This window comes from Artibeus jamaicensis, unplaced genomic scaffold (genome assembly GCF_021234435.1).
Source record: "Artibeus jamaicensis isolate MK-2021 breed Jamaican fruit bat unplaced genomic scaffold, CSHL_Jam_final scaffold_1964, whole genome shotgun sequence".
NCBI lineage: Eukaryota > Metazoa > Chordata > Mammalia > Chiroptera > Phyllostomidae > Artibeus > Artibeus jamaicensis.
Genome location: NW_026522030.1, coordinates 50,482,044 through 50,503,827, shown reverse-complemented (window position 1 = coordinate 50,503,827; position 21,784 = coordinate 50,482,044). Strand labels below are relative to the sequence as shown.

The 21,784-nt window shown below is 35.9% G+C and overlaps 1 protein-coding gene across 7 annotated transcripts in view; it reads left to right on the top strand.

Moving 5' to 3' along the window:
• MPDZ (multiple PDZ domain crumbs cell polarity complex component) overlaps positions 1-21,784 on the top strand; it is a 159,710-nt gene that overhangs the window by 34,940 nt on the left and 102,986 nt on the right. The gene's annotated exons all lie outside the window — the stretch shown is intronic.

Here is a 21,784-nt window from a genome sequence, read left to right as displayed (position 1 = left end):
GAAAAGAGTTTTAATGACATTTTGATAGGTAAGACCTTCAGTTATAATTATAAATACATGAATTGCTCTTCTCAGAAATGCTTCTTTCATATTTCTAACAATGAAATATACTAAGAATACACAGTAAGAATACATCACATTCAAACTTATAAAAGTTATGGTTTTTCTTCCAGAGGGTACATGAGGAAATGTACAACCTGTATTTTTTTCCAGTACTTTGTCTTAAAACAGGAGCTAATTTTAGAAAACCTAGAGAAATAGTTCATGTGCATTGCAGAGGGTCCCTTTCAAATGTCTGGTACCAGTTGGGGGCACTATTCTGGGGTGGCCCGCAGGGCCACCACCAGTAGGTATGTATTTGCAGACTGCCAGGTCAAGTTTACAGACCAAATGTCGAGGTATATGCTGCTCTTAAGCAGTAGCATCAGTAACTGATCATTTCTTACATTTTTATTTTTAAGATAGATGGAAAGACGAGAATTATTTATTGAATCTATTGGGGTAATGATACAAAAATTATATGTTTACCATGTACGGTTCTATTTCACTGTAATTCAACATCTGTATATTGTAGTGTGTGTTCACCACCCCACATCAAGTTTCCTTCCATCAGCATTTGTCCTTCCATTACCCTCTTCTACCGCCTTCACTGCCCTTTCCTCTGGTATTCGCTGTGTTGCTCTGTGTCTACCTGTGGTTTTTTTTCCATTTTTTTGGTTAATTCCTTCACGTTTTCCACACAGCCCCACAACCACCCTCCTCACTGACAGCCATCAGTCAGTCCTCTATATATGTTTGTTTGTTTTCTTTGTTAGTTTATTTTGCTCATTATGTTCCCCATATGAATGTGACCGTAAGGCCCATCATAAGGTTGTCTTATTTTGACTGGCTTACTAACATAAAGCTCTTCAGGCCCATCCATACTATTGCAAAGGGTAAGATTATTCCTCCACCTCCCTCTTCCTCCCTCCTTCCTCTTCTTACCACTGAGTACTAGTCTTCTTTTTTTGTTTTTTATATATTTTATTGATTATGCCATTACAATTGACCCATTTTGCTCCCTTCATTCCCCTCCACCTTGCACACCCCCTCTCTCACCATTCCCCCCCTTTAGCTTATGTCCATCTGTCACAAATTCTTTAGATACTGTATTTCCCATACTATTCTTGCCCTTCCTGCTATTTTCTGCCTACCATCTATGCTACTTATTCTCTGTACCTTCTCCCCACTTCTCTTCCTCCCACTTCCCTGTTGCTAACTCTCCATGTGATCTTCATTTCTATGGTTTTGTTTCTGTTCTAGTTGTTTGCTTAGTTTGTTTTTATTTTAGGTGTGGTTGTTAATAACTGTGAGTTTACTGTCCTTTCACTGTACATCTTTTTTATCTTCTTTTTTCTTAGATAAGTCCCTTTAACATTTCATATAATAAGGGCTTGGTGATGATGAACTCCTTGAACTTGACCTTATCTGGGAAGCAATTTATCTGCCCTTCCATTCTAAATGAAAGCTTTGCTGGATAGAGCAATCTTGGATGGTAGGTCTTTGGATTTCATGACTTGGAATACTTCTTTCCAGCCCCTTCTTGCCTGTAAGGTCTCTTTTGAGAAATCTCCTGACAGTCTGATGGGAACTCCTTTGTAGGTGACTGTCCCCTTAGCTCTTGCTGCTTCTAGGATTCTCTCCTTCATTTTCATCTTGGTGAATGTAATTATGATGTGCCTTGGTGTGTTCCTTCTTGGGTCCAACTTCTTTGGGACTCTCTGAGCTTCCTGGACTTCCTGGAAGTCTATTTCCTTTGCCAGATTGAGGAAGTTCTCCTTTATTATTTGTTCAAATGAGTTTTCCACTTGTTGCTGTTCTTCTTCCCCTTGTGGTACCCCTATAATTCAGATGTTGGAACATTTAAAGATGTCCTGGAGGTTTCTAAGCCTCTCCTCACTTACCACTGTGTAAATTTTTATGGCCCAGTAGTATTTCATTGTGTAAATGTGCCACAGATTTTTTATCCACTCATCTATTGATAGACTCTTGAGCTACTTCCAAATCTTCGCCAGTGTAAATGACGCTGCAATGAGCATAAAATTGCATATATCCTTTCAAATTAGTGTTTCAGGTTTTTTGTTTTTCAGATACAGTCCCAGAAGCAGAATTACTGAGTCATAGGGCAATTCCATTTTTAGTTTTCTGAGGAAATTCCATACTGCTTTCCACAGCGGCTGCACCAGTCTCCATTCCACCTAGATCAACAGTGAACTAGGGTTCCCTTTTCTCCACAACCTCTCCAGCACTTGTTGTTCGTTGATTTATTCATGATGCCTATTCTGACAGGTGTGAGGTATTATTGTGCTTTTAATTTACATTTCTCTGATGATTTGTGATGTTGAGCATTTTTTTCACATGCCTATTGGCCATCTGTATGTCCTCTTTGGAGAAGTGTCTATTGGATACTCTGCCCATTTTTTAATTGGATTGTTTATTTTTTCCTTTGCATCTGCATGAAATTAAGTATCTTTTTATATTCCTTTGCTTTTAGTTTCCACGTATGGGAAGATGAGAATTTTGATAAGTGAGCATTTTGTTGCCCTGTTTTGTGTTTTGTTATCAGAAAAATACTGTTTTGTGCAATTCCTGTCTCCAAGAACAGGGATGGCTGTTTCCTTGGGTTTATTTTATTATATAAGGAAAAAAATGACCCCTCTTTTTATGGCTTCTAATTCAAGACTGAAGGGAAGATGATTCATCTGTAGGCTTGCAGTCAGTAAGGGGGAAATGACTCCTGTCTCTCAAGAATGCGTGAGTTAAATTATGACTTGGTGTCACTAAGGTGAGGGAAGAAAAAGAAGGAAAATATGCCTTATTCCCGTTAACAGAAATTATCTAAAAATGGACTGGCACTTTTCTCTGTGTATATTGCTTGTGAAAATGAAGAAAGGTTTTCCTTATCCCTGAATGCTTTGGCTTTTCTGGTAGAGCATTGAAGCCACGTACCAGAAAAGAGCCTGTTTCTTGAGACTTTAATGTACATTGTCTAGAAGTTTAAAGAAGAGGAGTGATTCTTGTGTTTTTGCATTTACCATAAAGTTTATTTACTGTAGGAATTTCGAATACTTTATTTTTGGTACAATAACAGCTTTTAAATGTTTGTTCCTTTAACCAAAAGTTTGTAAATACAGAGCCTTTGAAAGGACTAAAATTCTTGTTTTATCCTGGGCAAGAAGGCACTGTTCATGCTTTTTATACAGTGCTGGATTAAAATGCAACACCATCTTGCTATTGGGTATGCATGCGTGTCTGAAACAGCAAATGGTGCTAATTGTGTGGTATCTTTGTGACAAAGTTAAATGATCTTTGGAGGAAAAAATGTGTAATTTACTGGATATAACTCAAATAAATTTTTAGCCCAAGTAGTAGGAACAGTCGTTGTCCATTTGAAGCGTTAGTGACAACAGCGTTCACCTTTCAGAAACCCCTGTGTACTGTGTGAGCTCTGCCTCCTTCAACCGTCCATCAGCTCAGAGGAAGGCGGGGGTTGTCCCGATTTCTGTCCTGAGGAAATTGGGGCGTAGAGAAGTTATTCATTGGTAGATTTAAGAGGAGAATATAAATCCATCTGACCCCAAAGTCAATGTGTTTACTTTAACTTATACTGTTTCTAAACCCTTACTTCTCTAATGTAAAGGAACAAGTATGTTAGAAAAAAGAGGGAATAGTATTCCTAAATAGAAATGCACTTAAACAAAATATTTTGTAAACTCAAATTTATTGTCATTTCTCTTCAATTCTGCCCCTAAATTTTAAGCATAGGTCCCTTAAAATATAAATAAGAACTTTCATTCCTTTTTTATTTATAATTATACTTGATTTTAAAGTAAATATAGGTAGTGGATTGAAAGGACAGTATGGCAAAGTAACATTAGTCATCATGCATTCATTTTCATATACAGTAGTGGGCAGAAGTAGGTTTACAGTTGTGAGAATGCCAAGCAGTTAATAAAGCTGTTGCCATAATCATGATCTGTATGTCTTTTTCCATACAAACAACTCTCAACCTGCTTTTGCAATCCTTGTGTTTATATTGTACTTTTCTGTAGGGTTTTGTTGTATTTTTATTTTTCTCCAGGCAGACTATGAACAGTGAATCAGGTTTCTTTGTCTTCTGGAAATGCGGTACTGATAGGAGAAGCAACTGAAGAAGTTCTAATACGTTGTTTGTCTAAATTTTCATTTTCCAAATTGCTATTTGTCTTGGCATTTAGAGTAGATTAACTTAATTTTGATATCTTCTCCCATTTGATATGGAAAATTGCAGCATCCTTTGATAAGAATATTTTTGGTTAAGCTACATTCTTTAAATGTTTTGCCTTGGAAGTTTTGCTAAGAAAGCACAGAAGTGTTGAGATTTAAATAAAGAAAAGACATTCTGCAAATGCACATCAACACACATGTCTAGACTGTGGTGTCTATGCTGTGCTCCACTTGCCATTTTTTCTTAACAAGCATAAAAAGCAGTTTAGGAATTCATTGTATTTTAGGTTTGTTTGGAATTCGTTTAATACTTTGGGGATAAAAACCATACCATATTCATCTTTGACTACTTATACCTAACATGATACTTTGCTCAAACTCATTAAATGATTGCTTAATTAATGAATGCATGAATATTCTTAAATATCCAGAACTGTGTTACATTAATTTATTTTTCCTTATTAAATATCTAACTTTAATATACATAAATGTGCCAAGTAACTGAAATTATGTTGAAAAAAGCTTTTCTCTTGGTAACCATGTTGTAAGATGTTCCTCCTACTCTTTCTGCACCTCCTCCTCCTCATCATCACAATGAACAGATACTACATTTTTACTGTGTGTCAGGAACTATTCTATACAGTACCCTACCCTCCTTGTGCAATCACCCTTCCTTTGTTCATGTCACATGTTATGCATGTAAGTTCTTTGGCCACTCCATTTCCTGTACTTGCTTTTAGCATCCCCATGATTGTTCTGTAACTACCAATTTGTACTTCTTAATCCCTTCACCTTTCCTCCCATTCCCCAGATGCCCCTCCCCACTGGCCAAGGTCCCAAAGTTCTCCATACCTGTGATTGTGTTTCTGTTCTACATATTTGCTTAGTTTGTTTTTTAAATTTAATTGTCAATGGCCCTAGCTGGTATAGCTCAGTGGATTGAGCACGGGCCTTCAAAGCAAAGGGTCCCCGGTTCAATTCCCAGTCTAGGGCACATGCCTGGGTTGCGGGCCAAGTCCCCAATTAGTGGCATGTAGGAGGCAGCCACACATGGATGTTCCTTTCCCTCTCTCCTTCCCTTCCTCTCCCTCTAAAATTAAATAAATCTTTAAAAAACATAACTGTCAATGATTATATATTTATTGTCATTTTAATGTTCATAGTTTTTCTATTTTTCTTAAATAAATCCTTTTAATATTTCATATAATGATGCTTTGGTGATGATGAACTCCTTTAGCTTAACATTGTCTGGGAAGCACTTTATCTGCCCTTCCATTCTAAATGAAAGCTTTGCTGGATAGAGCAATCTTGGGTCTAGGTCCTTATCTTTCATCACTTTGAGCACTTCTTGCCAATCCCATCTAGCCTGCAAAGTTTCTTTTGAGAAATCAGCTGACATGCTTATAGAAACTCCTTTATATGTAACTATGTGTTTTATTTTTAAAACTCTCTCTTTGCCTTTAACCTATGGCATTTTAATTATGATGTGTCTTGTTGATGTCCTCTTTGCATCCATCTTTTTTGGGGACTATCTGTGCTTACTGGATATGTATGTCTATTTTCCTTACCAAATTAGGGAAGTTTTCTTTTATTATTTTTCAAATAGGTTTCCAATTTCTTACTCTTTCCCTTCTCCTTCTGGCATACCTATAATGCACATATTGGCACCCAGCAGACAGTTACAGACCAAATTGGAGTACCACCCAACCACCTCCACAAGCTAAAGAGGGAGGTTGTTGCTGGCCAGGTGTCACAGCTAGTCCTACCAGCTTTCTAGCCTTGGTAAATGCCTCTAATTGATCTGTAGACAGCAATGAAGACTCATCTACAAGAGGAGGGAGTATTCAGCCCACATGGAGCGTGCAGCTTGAGTACCCAGCTTGGTGGGTAGGGGAGGCTGTGCAAGTGGATCCTATAGGACACCTACTACATGAGGCCACATTACCAAGACACGGAGTCAAAGCAGCTCTACCTATACATGGAAACAAAAACAGGGAGGCTGCCAAAATGAGCAAAGAAATATGGCCCAAGTGAAAGAACAGAAGAAAAGTCCAGAGAAGTAACTAAACAAAATGGAGATAAGCTATCAGATACAAAGTTCACAATTCTGTTTATATGGATGCTTAGGGAATTCAGTGGGTACTTCAGTAGCATAAAAAATGATCCTTTGATAAATAAAGATGCTAAGTGAAATAAAGAACATTTTACAGGGAATCAACAGTGGAGTGGATGAAGCTAAGAATCAAATGAATGATTTAGAATATAAGGAAGAAAAAGACATCTAACCAGTCGACATGAAGAAAAAAGAATCCAAAAAATCAAGGATAGTTAAGGAGCCTCTGGGACAACTTCAGGTGTTCCATTATTTGTATCGTAACAGTATAGCCCTTTTAGAAATTTGTGGATATCCTTCTTTGATAGACACCCAAGCTCTTTGTAGTTTCTCAAAAATTAGTTAAAATGTAGAATCTGAAACCAAACCAATGAAAATTTTGTATTTAGTTACAGTAAAATGTCTCCCTCTTATGCTTAAATTTGTTAAGTCTGTGCATAATTTTGCATCATCTTGCTAATCTGAAAAGTGGGACAATTACATTTTTATTGTATAATATAAAAAATAGACTTGGTAGGATAGCTTCCCATTTTTTTTCAACAGTCTTGAAGCCATGGAAAGTTGTCAAGATTTAATGTTGCAGTTTTATGTTTCAAAATTCTAATTGTCACTTGAAAGCTCAAAATTTTACTATTGGCAACAGTTGCTGTCAGTTGTTTTCTTGAGATGACAGGATTACTTTTTTTTTCAAGAAATTATCTGCCATATACATACCTAAGTCTGTATAATCACTTTTTGATATTCAGTAGTTTTTTCACATAATATACTCATGGAAAGAAGTAGCTAGTTCAGCCTACAACTCAAACGGTAGTGCTTTTCCTTTAAACAAGTTTTATTTTTTATGCAGTGTAAGTGCTTAAAAAGACATGCTGTACACTCAAGAGTCAAGGTCAAAAAAGGTCAGTTACTGTTTCATCAAGAACTTTTAAAGTGATTCAGTGGACGGAGAGGTAGGCTATTGCTCTTGATGAGAGGAGCTGAAAAGAACGTTGTTTTTTTCTTCATCATCCTGCCACAGACACCTCCCACACAATGATGCTATAAAAAATACAGGTATTATCAAAATAGATCAAACAGTACAACAAAGAAACCTTTTTTTTTTTGAAATTTGTAGAACTGGAATCTTAGTAGAAGGTCTGGGGATAGGTTAAATTATCCTGTTATATTTTACTTCACAATAGGAAGTAACTTTTTTTTAACAGTAAGCTTAAAAATCTTTTTTCTAACAATATAAAGTGAAGTTTAAAACATAATTGTGACTGCTTTAAATTCAAGTTATTTTCTAGTCTTTACCCAAGTGTTCGTGTATGTTTTAGAAAATTGGTGGTGGAGTGACATCTGAATTTTTTCATATGAAGTGTTTCTCAATATTTTAGTTGAATTTAGACCTTCCTTAAAAATTAGTTTATAAAGTATACATGGGGAACACTGCATTATGCTGCCTGAACTCAACATTTTAGGGAGTATGAATTGTGGCTTGATTTTAATCAACGTATTTTAAGATGGAATTTCAAGAAGAAATAAAATCTCTTTACATGCAGCTTTGTGGGGAAACTAGAACATTATAAAATAGCATAACCTGGCCCTGGCTGGTGTAGCTCAGTGGATTGAGCGCCGGGCCTGCGAACCAGACAATTGCGGTTCGATTCCCAGTCAGGGCACATACTGGGGTTGCAGGCCAGTTCCCTGCAGGCCAGTTCCCAGCAGGGGACACATGAAAGGCAACCATACATTGATGTTTCTCTCCCTCTCTCCTTCCCTTCCCCTCTAAAGATAAATAAATAAAATCTTAAAAAAAAATAGCATAACCTGCTACCCGGCCTTTCACTTAAGTTGATGACATTGTATAGAAGTACAGTATCATACTTGAGCTTGTCATTTAAAACTGTAGCAGTCAGCATTGCTGTGGTACATGTTGATCATCTGCACATACTTACTAAAAGGGAGAAGACAACAATCTTACATAATCTTTAATTCACTTCTGTTTTTAAGTGTTTAAGTGTTCTTGGCTTTCCATCTTGAGTCTCATGGTTGATAGTTTATCCTTTTTAGCACAGGGAAATTTTAAGACAAATAATGGCCTGAAACTATGGACTCATGTATCAGAGAGGCAACAGCAGAAAATTTGCATTTCGGTTACTCAGAATGGCTCCTTAAACATTCTTTTTTTATGATTTGTGAAACAGTTGGTTAAGGAATTATTTTCTAAATTCAATCTCCTTATCTTTTAACTTTAGCAGCCACTAGTAGTCAATAGCTACTTTAAAATATCTGCAAATTATTGGGTGGATTATTGGTCACCATATGCTTTGCTGTTCAATAGGCATGGCTAATAATAGAAAAGTATTGTCTTAGTAGATTGGTGAACTAATCCTGGTGGAGTAGTTTTATAGGATACCTAACATATTAGTGATCATGGAAAGCATAATCACCATTACCTAGAGCCCAATATCTTGGATGTTTAAGGTGCTCAGTAAGTATTTGAATGAATGAAAGTAATGTCTCATAATAAATGTAAAATTATGCTTATTTCATTTGAAAATGTCTTCCCTCCCTTTTATAACTTGCTGCTACATTTTGTATCTTGTTTAGTTTAGGAGCTGTGAGCTAATTTATGTCCAAAATAGTCTCGTCACATTAAGCTAATCCCCTTTGAACATGCAACTCAATTTTTTTAATTAGCTTTAAAAATAAGGATCATTAAATCAAAGTGCCACCATCAATTATTGTGCAAGGGTTTGCCTGTTCAATAATGCATCAGAGTTGTGCTCTAATCAGTATTTCACTGAAAGATTTATGGAAAAGGAGGCCTCCCTTGGTTCTAAACTTGAAATGCAGTTCTATTGTGTATAAAATTTTTTCCCTGTGATTGCTGCCATTTTAGGTACTGTTTTTCATTGAATACTCTCAGCAGCCTATCCATCTCTCCATTTTATATTTGGGATCAGTTCCAGAAAGTGTTTTACAGCATTTTTGCAAATTCCTTTTTTTTGTTGTGCAAGAAAAAGAGACAAGGTGCAAATTAAAAAAAAAAAAAAACAGTCTGCATTTCTGTGAGGTGCACCTGTTATGTCAGATTCTCCAGAGAGTGCCTCATTTCTTATTTCTGATTATGTTAAAGGAGTAACAAACAAACAAAATATGGGAAATTGAATTAGCATTATATGTTTGTGACATTTGTTTAAAGTCTATGAAACTAGGGTTGCAAAAGCAGTGGTCATTTTTCTTGCTTAGAGCTTCTAAATGATAGAAATGTAATATCCATAAAATGTACATAGTGTTTGGATCATTTTATTCTTATTGCTCTACTGAGCGTTGAGAGGAGGTTGCACTAATAGAAACACAAGGAAATTCAGTTTGATCCTAAGCAGTCATCTTTGTAGACAATTGTATCAGTACTTTGGATAGATTGATGTTAGCCATTAAAATAGAGGCAATGATATTAACTTCCTTTCCAATTAACAACCCAGAAGGGATGGATGACATTTGAGAAGACAATATTTCAATATTTTGTAGCAAATTTAGTTAAGTGAATCTATGTATCTGAAAAATTTGGTTAAGCTTAAGTGTACAGAGCACATTTATATTATCAAAATATTTTTAAAATATTTAAGACATTGAGCTTTTTGAGCATTTTGGAATGACATTAATTTTATACAGTAGGTATTATTAAAAAACATGTAAAGCAATTTGTAATTTTGAAATCTCTCAAATATGTCATCCTAGTACCAGTATGGGTCAAAATATGTTAGTATAAAAATATAACATAATGTTTATTTTTTCTTCTTGTAATTTGGTCTGTATTAAGTGACTACAAGTTTTAGAAATTCATAATCTTTAGAGGAGAAAAATTTAACACATTTTCATAGTATTCATCTTGACTGAGTACTTGTTAAAGGATTTATTCTGGGAATGGAAATTAGCCAGTTGAATCCATATGAAGCCTGTGGAGTGTCATCCATTACAATATTAGAGGAAGCTTCACCTTCAGATAACTAGTTTTTATATTCTTCACCATCTAAGTGAATGTCTGGTAATTGAACTTTAGATTCAGAGGGTCCGAATAGTTCGTAGAGGCTGTTCTTACTTTTATAAACAGAGGCGCTTGTGTATCATCCATTGGAGTGCCCAGGTTCTGTGTTCTGATTCTATCACTTATTTTGCAAACTTTTTAAAAAGTGAGAAGTAACATATAGTAAGGAACAAAGTTGTGTAGCTCAAATTTTTTGTTTTAATGAATTAAATGTACACATATAACCCTTCACCTAAATCAAAGTATAGAAAGTTACCACTACTCCATAGTACTTTTGGTGTCTCCTTAGTCAGTCCTAACCCTCTACCCCATAAGAATCACTATTTTTTTCTGGCCTATTTGAGATATAATTGACATATAACATTGTGCAAGTCTAAGGCACAGGTGGCAAACACAAGGCCCGTGGGCCAGTCCAGCCCTCCACCTCGTTTTATCCTCCCAGCACCTTGTTTCTGCCCATTAGCAGCACCGAGCTCTCGCTTAACTGTTCAGGAGTAGTTACATGGATAGTCTTAAATTTACATTCAGCCCTTTGAAGGCAACCACGAGGCTGATGCGGCCCCCGGTGAAAATGAGTTTGACATCCCAGTTTAAGGTATATAACATATATTTGGCACATTGCTATGAAATGAATACCATAATTGGGTTAGTTAACACATCCATGAACTCACATAATTACCTCTGTGTGTGTGTATGTGGTGAAAGCATTTAAGATATATTCTCTTAGCAGCTTTCAAATATACAATACAGTACCATTAACTGTAGTCACTGTGATGCACATTAGATCCCTCTAACTTACTCATCCTATACCTGGAAGTTTGTACCCCTGGACCACCATCTCTCCATGCTCCCCTTTCCTGAATCTCTGGCAACCACCCATCTCCTCTGTATCAATGAGTTTGGCTTTTTTAGATTTCACATATAAGTCAGATCATATGATGTTTTGAGTTTTATCCCATAGATAAGTATCTGAACTTTATATAAATGCAACCTGAATATATACATTCTTTGTATCTGGCTCCTTTTTCTTATTTCATATCTGTGACATTCATTTATATTATATGCAGTGGGAGTTCTTTTTCATTGTATGAATATACTAGGATGTATTTGTCCATCTTTTGTTGATTGTAATTTTGTTTTCTCTAGTTTTCGGCTACTATAAATAAAACTGCCATGCATATGTCATTTGATGTTCGTAAGTGCATTTCTCTTGGATATCTACTTTGAGTGAAATCTTTCCACCTTAAGGGTATACAAGGTCTGTCCAGAAAAATCCAGTCATTATTATTATAACAAGAATGGTTTGTGACCTCGATGTCACCTGTCCGCCAACGAGAGTGGACTGGAGTGCACAGGTGTGAACGATGATGACTTCACTGTACTAGTCAGTGGGGCAGTAGACACTGTTTAGTGAGCACGTGTACTGTGTGGCTATAGCATTCAAAATGACTGACTAGAACGACAAATCTGCATGAAATTTTGCATTCAGCTTGAACATTCCTCTGCAGAAAATGTTCAGATGATCCAGAAGGTTTTCAGGGATGATGCAGTGAGTGCAACACAAATAAAAATGTGGCACAAATGCTTCAAAGATGGTCAAGAATCTGTTGAAAGTGATCCACATTCTGGAAGGCCTGTAACAAGCAGAACACCTGAGAGTGTTGAACCTGTACGGGCTGTAATGTACAAAGATTGGTGACTGACTCTGCAAGACTAAAAGTTAATCTGGGGATTCCAAAAACTACTGTGTCCAAGATTTTGATGCAGCAACTTGGCATGAAATGTCATGGCAAAATTCATTCCCCAGCTTCTACTACCAGAGCAGAAGGAACATTGTGCTGTAGTTGCTAATGACTTTATTGAAAGTGCTACCAACAAGCCAGCCTTCCTCAAGAAGGTCATGACTAAAGATTAAGGGTGAATCTATGGCTATGATCCAGAAATGAAGGTCAGTCGTCCCAGCGGAAGTTGCCTGGGTCTCCTTGCCTGAAGGAGTTGTGGCAAAGTTTCAGCAAGATCAATATCATGTTAAATATGTGTTTTGATTGGGAAAGGGTTGTCCATCATGAGTACACCTCTCTAGGCCAAACAATTAATGAGGAGTACTACCTCAGTGTTCTTCACGGGTTGAGAAATATGATGGAAACAGCCACCGCTATGGGCACCTCAGTTGTGATTGGCAGCTTCATCACAACAGTGTGCCTGCTCATGCGTCACGTCTCGTGCAGTTTATGGTGAAACATCAAATCACCCAGGTGACTTAGTGTGTTGCCACCCCTCGAGGCCAGGCAGGTTCATGGTATTTGTGCAGACGGAAAAAGATTCACGGAGCAGTTCGGATGTCTGGCATGCCTTTATTCCCAGGTGGGTGAGCCACGCATGCTGCAAGCTGCATGTCTGTCTGAATGTCTCTTGTCATGGCCCTTGCTCCCCAGGATGACACCTGTCCCAGAAGGGAGTCCCTACCTGGTTAAGTACTACAGGGGAACAAAGCCGGCAAGATGCCAGAAATTATATAACACAGCATAATTCTGCATATGCAAGCCCACTTCATGTTATGGGAACAGTTTATCGGACCCAGTCTCAAGCCCATGAGAACAGTGGTTATCAGGCTCCTCCAAGGCTGTGGGAACACTGCTTCCCCTGGGGAAAGACTGTCTCCACTTACCCTACATTTAGCCCCCCTACAGCCCAGATTGGGTGCCCTGCAACTTCTGGCTTTTCCCAGAACTAAAATCAGCTTTGAAAGGAAAGAGATTTCATACCATCGATGACATTCAGGAAAATAGGACAGGACAGCTGATGGTGATTCCAAAAGGATTTTGTAGAATATTTAGAACAATGGAAGAGACACAGAGAATTGTGTGAGGTCCCAAAGCACCTTCTTTGAAGGGGATGGAGGCTGTATTTGTTCTATGTACAACATTTCTTGTGTTTTGTAGCTTCTTCAATAAATGTTTCTATTTTTCGTAATGCATAGCTGGATACTTTCTGGACAGACATTTATATATCAGCTTTGTAGTTTCTGTTAAACTGTTTTTCCAAGTAGCTATTACTAAAATTGTGAAAAAAATGTAACTGCTTCACATCATTGCTTATACTCGGCACACCAGCTTCAAATTTTATATTTTCCAATTTTAGTTACTTTGGGCATATGTTCTAATGTATTGTTGTTTTAATTCACATTTTTCTAATAATAATGTTGAGTACCTTTTCGTATGCTTATTGCTCATTTGTATAGCCTACTTTGTGGAGTCCCTGTTTAAGTCTTTGCCCACTTTTCTATTGGTTTGTCAGTCTTGCTGATTTATTGTGTGTATATATCTTCATTAAATTTTAGTGAAGTCCCATTTCTCCAGCTTCTCCTCTGTGGATATGGCCTTTTTGGTCCTATTTAACTAATCGACTGGCTATGCCAAGGAGGCGGGGATTTTCTCTCATAAGCTTGTATTGTATTGTAGATTTCGGCTATGGTGTGAGGTTGAGATAAAGAATGTATGTTCATGGGTGTGTATGTGGTTTTCCATTTGAATATACCTCTGACTCAGAAGCATTTATTGAAAAGAGCATCATCCTTTTCTCTGTTAGAATTAGCACCATCATTGTAATTCAGGTGGTCGTGTGTGGGTGTCTTGAATTCCAGTTTTGTCAAAAAAGGGTTTTGTAGTATTTTAAGTGTAATCTTTCTAAAAAGATTTTAGTCTCTGGTTGGCTTTTGCTAGGAAATATAGTTATTTTATATTGACTGTATCACCAACTTAATGAAGCCTAAGAGGAGTGTGATTGTGGATGTCACAGTCTCATCATCAGTCTGAGGGTTGAGAGCTTTCAGTATTTCCCTACTAAGTATGCATTTTATCCACTGCTTTTCCCCTGTTACCCAGTGAGCTAGTAACACTCTGTGTTTCTCATTTATTCCATTCGTATGTTAAATTTAACTTAATTTTTAAGTGTTAATTTGACCTTGCATTTCTGGAGTGCCCAACTTACTTAAAATTATTATCTTCTTTGGAAAATTATTATATCTTTGGATTTAGTGCATTAACATTCTTGATCAGCATCTTCATACCTATAATTTTCCTGTCTAGTAATGTCCTTGGTAGGTTTTTGTGTCATGGTTATGCTGGCCTCAAAAGCTTAGAGCAGTTACTTTTTCCTGCCAGTGAAATAGTTTATAAAATTTGTGTTAAATTTTTTTTAATAGTTAGAGGAACTTGCCAGTGAAATCATGGAGTCCTGTTTTGTTTAGTGTGGGAGAAGATTTTTAATAATGTATTCAATTTCATTAATAGATACAAAATTACTGACATTTTGGTAAATTTGGTGTACTTCATATAATTTTTTTTTATTTTTTATTTATTTATTTATTTATTTATTTTTAATTTTATTTGGTTACTTTTCAAGTACATTTTTTTTTTCTCTTCCCCCCCCCCGCCCGGTCTCCCCCCTCCCTCCCATTCCACCCCCCCCAGTCCTCATCCCTGTGTCTTTCATACTTGTTCCTCAAAATCCCTCCCCCCTTTTTCCCCTTAAGTTCCCTTCCCTCTCCCCTCTGGTCACTGCCCACTTGTTCTCTATTTCAGTGTCTTTGTTTTTATTCTGTTTGCTTGTTTGTTTTATTGTTTAGCTTCCTGTCAAAGGTGAGATCATATGGTATTTGTCCTTCAATGCCTGGCCTATTTCACTCAGCATAATGCTTTCCAGTTCCATCCATGTTGTTGCAAAAGGTAGTAGCTCCTTCTTTCTCTCTGCTGCATAAAATTCCATGGTGTATATGTACCACAATTTTTGGATCCATTCATTTACTGATGGGCACCTAGGTTGCTTCCAACTCTTGGCTATTGTAAATTGTGCTGCTATGAACATTGTGGTGCATAGGTTCTTTGAAATTGATGTTTTAGGATTCTTGGGGTATAATCCTAGCAGTGGAATTGCTGGGTCAAAAGGCAGGTCAATTTTTATTTTTCTGAGAAAATTCCATACTGTTTTCCATAATGGTTGTACCAGTCTACAATCCCACCAACAGTGAACTAAGGTCCCCTTTTCCCCACACCCTCTCCAACATTTATTGTTTGTTGCTTTGTCTATTATAGCCATCCTGACTGGTGTAAAGTGGTATCTCATTGTGGTTTTAATTTGCATCTCTCTGATAGCTAATGATATTGAGCATCTCTTCATGTGTCTCTGGATATTCAAAATTTTTGGTTTAGGTTAATCACTGTATACCTTCAGAGTCTAATTAGGTCCCTCTTTTTTATTCATGATACAGGAAATTTATGCCTTTTGCATATATTTGGGTCAATGTTGCTTGAGATTTCTCAATTTCATTAATCTTTTCTTCTTTATCCTAAAGAAAAACTTTTGGCTTTGCTGAATTTCTTAATTGTGTTTTTTTTATTTTCTTGAATTTTGGTCTATTGTATTTTCTTTGTCAGGTTTAATGTACTATTTTATTTTAGCTTTGTGACATATGTGCTCTGCTTGTTGATTTTTAATTTTTCCTAATTTTTTCTAATAGCCTATTTAAGTCCATAAATTCCTTTCTTAGCATTGCTTTCACTGCATCCTATAATTTTGATGTGTTATATCTTTATTATCATTCAATTTTTAATGTTTTGTTTTTTATTACAATTTCTTCTTTGACCCTTGGTTTATTTAGAAATGCATTGCTCAGTTGACTTAACTTGCTGTTAATTATTTCTAGCTTAATTCTTCTGTAATCAGAGAACATCTTCTGTATGTTATCAATTCATTGAGATTTGATGATACGTACTTTAGGTAAATATTTCTTTTGCATTTGAAAAGAATGTGCATTTAGCAGTTGTTGGGTGAAACATTCCATATTGCTCAGCTATGTCAGTTTTGTTTACGATATTGTTTAAATCTTCTTATCCTTATTGATTTTTTTTTGTTAGTTACTGAGATGATGTGTTTAATATCTACTTATGATTGTAGATTTGGCTGTTTGTCATTTGGATTTGAGTCCTTTTGCCCTGCATGTTTTGACATTACATTTTTAGATGACTAAGATTGTTTTCTCTGCTTACTGAATTGACCGTTATCTCTGTGGTTTGTCCCCCTTTGTCTCCAGTAACGCGTATTTCCTTACAGTCCACTTGTCTGATGCTGGTTTAGCTGTACCAGCCTTCTTCTGGTTCATGTGTGTGTATATCATTTTTTTCTTTCTATTTTCATCTTTTCTTTATCTTTTATCTTTATTATTGACTTGTATCTTTGGTAAACAGCTTGTATTTGCCTTTTATTGTGCGATACAGTCTGGCAGTTTGTCTTTTACTTTGTATTTAACCCCTTTATATTTAATGTAATTATGGATACATTTTCATTTTAATTTACAATTTTTTTGTTTTCTTTTTTGTTTTTATTTGTTTAGTTTTGTCATTTTTGTGTGTTACCCTCTTATTTCATCTTCTTCCTCTCTTAGTATGTTATTTTTCTTAATTTTATTCTTTTGGTAGTTAAAGATTGCAGTAAATATCTTTGATCTGAGGCAATTTTTTTTAAAAGATTTCATTTTGAAATAATTCTAGATTCACAGAAAGTTTTTACTGTAGTATAGAGAGGTTCTGTATATGCTTTCTCATGTTCCCTCCTGTGGTTACAACTTAATCATTGTAGCAAAATATCAAAACTGGGAAACTGATACTGGTATAACATGCATTCGTTTTTTCAATGTGTGTCATTTTTATTACTTGTGTGGGTTTGTGTGACCACTGCCACAATCTAGGTACATATTTATTCCGTCACCTGTAGGTCTCTCGTATCTACCCTTTGGTAGTCATGTTCAGCTCCCTTCCCAGACCCTCTCTGTCACCTGGCAACCATTTCTGTGTACATAATTTAGTAATTTCAAGAGTGTTATAAAAATGTAATCATGATGTATATGTCCTTTTGAGATGGTTTTTCATTCACCATAACCTCTTGTGGTTCATCAAAATTATTGTGTATGTTTACAGTTTTTAAAAAATTATTATTGCTGAATATTATTCTATGGTTTGGATGTACCTACTGAGGGACATTTTGTTTGTTTTCAGTTTTTTACTCTTACAGGTAAAGCTGTTTTGAGCATGTTTTTTGCATGGATATAGATTTTAATCTTTTTATAGTAAATGCCCAGGAGTATAGTTGCTGTGTCATATAGTAAATGCATGTTTAATATTTTTTAAGAAACTGACAGACTTTTTCAGACTGGCTCTACCAGTTTACCTTGCTACCAGCAATATATGAGTGGTTCATTTACTCCACATCTTCTTTGGTGGTTGGTGTTGTCACGATTTTTTATTTAGTCATTGTGCTGGGTATATAGTGATATTTTTTGTGCTTTTAATTTGCATTTCTCTAATGGGTAATGATGCTGAACATCTTTTATATTCTTATTTGCTATCCATATATCCTCTTCACCGAAATGTTTCTGTTCATTTTCTAGTTGGATATATATTTTTTAACTATTAAGTTTTGACTTTTCTTTATATAAGCCAGCTATGTATGAGTCTTTTGTCAGATGTATGTACCCTTAATTTTTTTTAATTTTACTTTAATTAGTACTCTCACTGCTTCCTGGAAAAACGCAAGGAACTCATTGCAGTTTAACCCCATTTACCGTACTCCTTTCTTCGGTGTAATTATCATGTACTTTAAGACTACATGTATTTAAAATTACAAGTTTTAGATTATTCCTTGTTTTAAGCAATTTCTATTTACTCAATTTTAATTCTTTTTTTTCTGCTCTGCAGTCTTTTATGCATTAAGAACATTCCATCAGGGATCATTTTCTTTTTGCCTAAAATTTATTTTGCTATTTTTTGTACAAATCTGAGACAACACAGTATTTTGTGTGTGAGTATGTGTGCGGAGGAGGTATTCTAAAAGTGCTAGGTTGTCCATTTTTTTTGTTCTTACTCTTAATTTTTAAATTCTATTGTCTTTTTTATTGATTCACTTAAATCATCTGTCAGCATTATATTTTTTGGAAGATAAAGTTTGTTTTTTTCCTCTGGCACCTCTGAAGATCTTTCCTTTTTCTTAGCTTTCAGCTGCTTTGCTATGGTACACTGTTTGCTTCTAAGGTGGACACTGATCAATAATCCCTGCCCTCTGGTGTTCCTGCTTTTGTATGATCTCTTCTCCTTGAGCGTGGTCCAGGCTTATTGATCTGCTTCCAATGCATAGAATATGACAGAAGTGATGTATTCTTATTGATACATTTCTGGCTTATTTAAAAAAAACAGTTCTTTATACAAATATTTTTACTGATCACAGTGAAAGGATTTCTCTGATAACTGCTGTTTCCACAAGGTGAGCTTAATTGTATATAGAACTAAAGATGATTTTATTTTGTTGGGATGCTACTATAGCATACCTGTAAATAAGTAACTTTCCAGGCAAAAGGATACTGTCCAGTGCCTCTACATGGCATGTAGGCTTTCGCCCAGAGCAGTAAGTACTTCTTCATTCAGATATTTCCTTGTTTGTGCTTCTGAAGCACTTACCAAATGAGTACACATTTATCAAAAAGTCATTTTATACCTGTTTATCCCAGTTATAATTGTTTTTATAATTATGACTTTATTATATAAAATTTGTGCCAAAAATTATGAAAACTCAAAATATTTTGAAAGACCATATATATGAATTGATGAATTCATATGTATTCATGGTGAATTGGTTATGTTTTATTAAACTGTAAAAAATTGAAGAAAGATCTCATAAAAATCTAGGCTTCTTTAATGAAATTGTTTTTCAAGTGTCCAAATTCTTGTTCCATGTTCAGAAGCTGAATTTGAAAATAATATCATACTATATGAATTTGGTTTATGCAAGAGAGAAGGTAGAGCCCTTTCATAGTTAAGATTTTTGTGAATGAATATGTATATGTTCTAAGTTAAAATAATGTTCTTAAGTTATATATCTGTCCTTTGTTATTATTTCTGCTTTATCTGACCTTTTAGAGTAATGAACCAATTACTGGTTTTGATGGAATCTTATAAGGGCTTTACCTGTACTTATAAATACTGAGATGGTGTTTTGTTTTGCCCTTTCACAAAGAATTTGACAAATGTTTAACAGAATATTTTATAAAATCTTTATTTATGTTTAAAGTATTAGAACTAATTAAAACGTAATAATTAAGTTATATGTTTATTTACTAAGCACATAAAAGCCCTTTTTAGACTGAAACACTCAGCCAGAAGTTGAATAGAGAACACATAATTATTTGGTGACTCCTGCTCATTTACTAGCAACTTCTGTAAATTATACAGATTGTTTATCTGTATGGAAAAATCACCAGATAGTGGTGTTTTCTTCTGCTTATTTAATATTCTATAAACCAAGATGGGAGTCAGCTTCTTTTTATTAAACATTTACACTCTGTCTGCTGTGAACAAGCCTATCAAGGGCAGTAAGATTCATTCTAATTTTTCAGGGAGATTGGTTCAGAAATCATTTTAATAAAGTGATAACAAGGCCAAAAGGGGAGTTTGTGCTTTTTTATGGACATGAATTAGAAATTATTAAGCCTTGTTTGTGATAATGTAATTAAACTGTAATTTTTACATGTGTGATCTCTTTATTCTTGCTTTTACATTTATGTGAAGCTCAAGGGCCCAGAAGAGCAGGAAGAGTCATTGATATGGGTTAAACCTTTAACATAATTTGGAAAAAATACTGATAATTAGCACTTTTATACATTCTCATATCCTAATACTGTACTTGCTCTGGTCCTCTCTTTCTCTTGGAATGCCCTCAGCTCCTTGCTTTACGTGTTATCAGAGCTCATAGTTCATCAATTAACATGCAGAGATTTCTCAGCTCTTGGAATGTGATTTGTTCCTTCTGGCTTACCATAGAAGAAATCCAAACATTTTTTTCCTATGGAATACGCCATAGGACTTCATGTGTGGGACCCTCAGCCTGTGATAGATTTCGTTACGCCATCTGCTTCGACCTGAGCAGTGCGGCTTCCACTGGCAGACTGTATTGAAGTCGCCATGGCTCAGGGTAAAGAAAATCGGGTTTGGCATAAGAAGCTTGCTTTAGAAAAATAATAATCGATCATACCTGCTGTAGATTGAAAAATGAGTATCTGAAAGGATTCCCAAAAGCCTCTCTTAAGCACGTTGATCTCTTTTTCATCTGTGGTTGTAGAAACCATTATACTGGCTGAATTATTGGTAACTTTGGTAACTTACTGGTACTTAAGTTTTATTTTTAAGGATAAGTAACATACTCTTAGGCCTGATTGGTGATGTTTTGTGAAATACTTTGATGATTTGTGCACTAGAAGCTCTTTACCTATTATTTTATTTGCAGAAATGATATCTCAAATGACTGTGTGTGAAACAAAGATGATAAGAACACACTGATGAAAAAGTATAGCTCATTTATACTGTTTCTGCTCTATACTATGTCACTTAATTAATTTTGTCATCTGTAAACTGAAAATAAAGATATGTGGAGGGTTGTTGGCGAGATTTTATCAGAGTAGATCCTTATAAAATGAATAAACACATTCCGCAAATACATGTTAAATGCCAGCTCTTTGCTAGCTAGGCACTCTTCTAGAGAGTGAGTATGTATAGAGAATAAAATAGTCAAATTCCTCCCCTGGACAGATTCTACATTATAGTCTGTCTTGGCAGATTGGTGTCAGAGCTCCATGGCAACTGGGTACATACCAGGTGGTACTAAGCACCATGAAGAAAAATAGGGCAGGGTGAGCGCATGAAGTATAATGGTGGGATGGCTCTTTGGATATGGTTGTCAGGGAGTGCTTCTCTGTGGTGACATTGGGCACACTTGAATGGAAGAAGTAAGTGTGTAGCTACTTGCGAGAAGGATGTACCTGACTGGCAGAGTGGGGCAGCTTGGCAGTTGGAGGAAAGGTGAAGTGGTCCGTGTTGCTGGAGCTGTGTGGGTGAAGGACAGAGTGCTAGGAGAGGAGTTCAGACAGTGATCCAAAAACAGCATTGGCGTAACCTTTCTGATAAGGTATTAGAGATAAAGAGTTAGGTTCTAGACACCCTACAGAAACATGAAGTCAGGATTGACTGTTTGCACTGTTTTGTGAATTGCTTTGCTTTAGCTTGGAGCTCTTTATAACAGGCACACAAAAGTAATTATAGACTATTTTTCACAAATGGAATTATTTTTTGTCACTGTGTATTTTTGTTATTGTACCTGGAATTGCCAGACTGTGAGGTTGAGGCACAGTCCTTCAGACTGGCAACTCTGTGCAAGACCTTTGAGACCAACAGCAAAGGAGTTAAGCTCCAAAGACAAATTCAGAGGCAATCCAAAAAAAATATACATACACAAGATCAGACTAATGTCTGAGCCAACTGCAAGTGCAGGGGATTCCCAAAACTACCCTCAGG